Source organism: Macadamia integrifolia, chromosome 5 (assembly GCF_013358625.1).
Source record: "Macadamia integrifolia cultivar HAES 741 chromosome 5, SCU_Mint_v3, whole genome shotgun sequence".
NCBI classification, from domain to species: Eukaryota; Viridiplantae; Streptophyta; class Magnoliopsida; order Proteales; family Proteaceae; genus Macadamia; species Macadamia integrifolia.
The window spans coordinates 41,088,998-41,093,455 of NC_056561.1; positions in this window are offsets into that span (position 1 = coordinate 41,088,998).

Below are 4,458 nucleotides of genomic sequence, written 5' to 3' on the forward strand. Positions count from 1 at the left end.
CTCCGATAGGTCGCGCCTTCCTTTAATAGAATATACGGATTTTTGCTCACGCGGTTAACGCCAAATAAGCATCTTTTCTGTTACTTCTTAGGAAATGACTCCTTTATAACGTGCAGGCATGGTCTCTGCTCGCCTATCCAAAAGTCACGATAGAGTGATGTGGAGGGTGTTGATGTGAAAACTTATTTACCAATAGGAATGTGACAATTGGGTTTTTCCTTTTTTTTTTTTTCTTAATCAAAAACTACAATGCTTTCTAACTCATTAGCCGGCAGGAAAAATTTCCTACTTGTTTGTTAGGAGGGGTGGGGGACTAACCACAACACATGAGAGCCTCTAACTGTAAATTTTTTGATAAGAAAGAAGAAGGATGTATCTAGTGTACGAGGCTCCTACATGTGTGAGATTTGGAGGCATATTGAGAGAATGTTTCAATCGCTTGACCATCAGGACGCAACATTCGTATCTTTACCATTGAACAAGAAAATAATCATTAATTAGAAGATGTTTAAATTTACATCCTGAATGTTATTTTGGTCAGATCTAGCACCTAAATAAGTCCTACAAGCAATATCCAGCATAGACTACATTATAGGCTCCAAAAACATTGATTGTGGAATAAGTTGAAGCAATTTTTGAGAAGAGAATCAAAATTTAGTGATATTCCATCCCTTGTCCAAGGCTAACTGTAGTCTTTCGGCTCCAACATGTGTGAGATTTGAGGCATGTTGAGAGAATGTTTCAATCGCTTGACCATCAGGACGCAACATTCGTACCTTTACCATTGGACAAAAAATTAATCATTAATTAGAAGATGTTTAAATTTACATCCTGAATGTTATTTTGGTCAGATCTAGCACCTAAGTAAGTCCTACAAGCAATATCCAGCATAGACTACATTATAGGCTCCAAAAACATTGATTGTGGAATAAGTTGAAGCAAGTCTTGAGAAGAGAATCAAACTTTAGTGATATTCCATCCCTTGTCCAAGGCTAACTGTAGTCTTTCGGCTCCTACATGTGTGAGATTTGAGGCATGTTGAGAGAATGTTTCAATCGTTTGACCATCAGGACGCAACATTCGTAACTTTACCATTAGACAAAAAAATAATCATTAATTAGAAGATGTTTAAATTTACATCTTGAATGTTATTTTGGTCAGATCTAGCACCTAAGTAAGTCCTACAAGCAATATCCAGCATAGACTACATTATAGGCTCCAAAAACATTGATTGTGGAATAAGTTGAAGCAAGTCTTGAGAAGAGAATCAAACTTTAGTGATATTCCATCCCTTGTCCAAGGCTAACTGTAGTCTTTCGAGAATTCCTATCACTTCGGCTTCCCCCTGCTTCCTTTTTTTTTTGGTTAAAAAAATGACCCTATATAATAATGTCAAAAACCCGTTCTAATTATGTTTGTAAATGAGTAGTAACACCAGCACAAATCAAAATATGATAGTTTAACAACAGAAGAATAGGGCGTGTTTCAAACCTACAATATGAATCATATATAGTAGAGAAAACAACTTTATCAATATCATGATTAGAAAAGAGATTCAAATCTGAAATCCATCTGCTAACATTAATAAGAACAGAAATTGGGTTGGGATCAATTTTCTTGGCAATGATTTTATCTGTAAGTGCAAGTTAGTGAGCCTCCACATTTACTCTACGAATAACATAATGAAAAAGAAAAGACGTAAACGGTTGAAATAACAATCTAGTGTACACCATCAGAATTTGAGTGGCCCAATCACCTTAGGTCGAACCTGAGTCGTGGTTCAAAACAGCTACCACAACCTGGTAGTTTGAAAAAAAATGACTAAATGTTGCAAGCCCAACCAATGAGCAAAGCCGAGGCCATCAAGGATAGCCACAACTTCCACTGCGGAGGAAGAAAACCCACACCAAAAGTGTTCTACACTGCCAAAAGCCTTTTAGCATTGTCTTGGAACACAGCCGAATCACAAAAAGCTGAGCCATTGAAAATTGTGATAACAAGTCAAAGACTTGAGGCCCTCCAATTGGAGGCTGCAAAAGGGCATTGTACAAGGGCATGGAGAATGATCTTGGGCTAGCTGTGACAAATAGGATAATTGTTAGATTGGGCAAGATGCTTTTGAGCCAAAGGCACATTAACCACAATAATATATGAACTATAACACCACATTAAGGTCTTTAGCTTAAATAAACCAACTACATGGGCTGGCTACATAGATCCGTGCAAAGATAAAATAAGAATAGTAAAAGGTTAAATAAAATCTTGAAAATATACTACAACTTAGCCCTATCCCAACTAAATGGGTCAACTATATGGATTCATGTAAAGACAAAATAAGAATAGTAAAAGTAAAAGATAAGGAATACAACAACAATTCAAAAACATTCCACCTAATTGGGGTTGGCTACATGGATCTTTGCCCTCCAATCTGGTGTATTCGAGGTCATACCTGGGACAAGACCTAAGCTATGTATGTATTTTCTCATTGTTTCTCCTAAGATCAATTTAGGCCTATCACTAGCTCTTTTAGTTCCTTCAATATAAATAAGATCACTTCTCTTAATAAAGCATCCCAAAGACTCTATTGAACATGACCACACCATCTCAAACAGCTTTCTTGGAGTTTATCATGAATCATGGAAACTCCTAGATCAGTTATAATCTAGTCATTCTTTATTTTATTCTTCCTAGTTTTGTTGCACATCCATCTCAACATTCTCATTTCTACTACAAATAACTAATCTACATGACACTTCTTAATTGCCTAACATTTTGTCTCATACACTATAACTGGTCACACGACAGTTCTATAGAAATTTCCTTTAAGCTTTAAAGGAATACATCTATCACACAATACTCCAAACGCACCTCTCCACCTATTCCAACCTACTTTAATTCTTTGTGAAATACTATCTTTTATGTCACCTTCTTTATTTATAGTTAACCTTAGATATCTAAAATAATCACTTTATGGTATCTCTCTCCCTCAATTTTCACCTTTTTTTTATCCATCTTGGTTTAACTATAGTTTCATATCATATTCTCCATCTTCATTCTACTTATCTTAAAACCTCTTGATTTCAAAGTTGATCTCCATAACTCTAACTTAGTGTTAATCTTTGCTTTTATCTCATCCACTAAAATAATATCATCAATAAAGAACATACATTACAAAGCCTCATCTTGAATGTTTCTAGTTAAATCATCTAAGATAAGCGTAACAAATAAATACTTAAAGTTAATCCTTGATTTGCCCAATTGTAATTAAGAAATCACTTTCATGACCTCCCATGGTTCTTACACTAGTTACCACTCCCTCTCATACTATCTTCAATTATATCCACATACTACTTGATACTCGTCTCTTCCCTAGTATGTCCAAATTAATTCTCTAGGAACCCTGTCATGGATTTATGTCAATAAAAACCATATGGAGATCCTTCCTACAAGCTCTAATTCTTTCCATGAGCCTCATGAGTAAGTAAATAACTTTTGTTGTGATCTTTATCTAGCAGAAACTAAATTAGTTCTTCAAAAAAGTAGTTTCTCTTCTCATGTGAAACTAGGGGTGTGCAAGTTTGGCCCTGACGGCCTGAACCCGCCCTTGGCCTGCCCTGATCCCGAATAGGGACCGACCCGAATATTTTGGCCCTATGGGCCAGCTCGACCTTGAAATTTCTGACCCTGAGTCAGGGTCAGGGAATGTAAGGTCTTTGGCCTGCCCAACCCTCCCTGAACTCAGCCCTAGTTTTTGGTCCTGATGTTGACTCTGGTTATAACCCTGGTTGTGAACCTGATGTTAACCCTAATTTTAACCCAATTTTAGCTATTGTTTGACATTGAAACCTAAGAAAACCCTAATGTATCCTCTCACCAATCTCTCTCGCTTTCCTTCTGTCACAAAAGTTCTGCGTTTAATAATCGCTTCACTGATCACTCTTAGATGTTAGGGTTCCGATATCCCACCGCATGAGTGCACATTGTATCATACCTTCGTCCATTAATGGACATCACTCTACATCATTTGAGAAATCACCGGTAATGTTCTCCTCTTTGTTTAACATGATATGTAATTTGAGATCTTCAGATTGTTTGCCTTATTAGAATGATCTCTTTGTTTATCATGACAAATAGTTGGAATTTTTTGGATTGTTTGCTTTCTTAAGATGATCTCCTCTTTGTTTATTATAATAATTGGAGTTATTTGTATTATTTGAATGTTTGCTTTAGGATGTTCTCTTCATGGCGAGTAATTTGTGACTTTGTGTTTTTTATCTCTTCTTTATTATTAATCTTTTTTATTTTTTAGTTATTTCTTATTTTGTAGGATTAGGGTTGGAGTATACTAGGCCTTTATGGCAAACCAAGGTTAGCGTCAAGGCCAATCAGGGTCATCCTGGCCCGAAACCGGCCCTGACAATAAGGGCAAGTATGGGCTAGGTTGAACACTGAAGCATT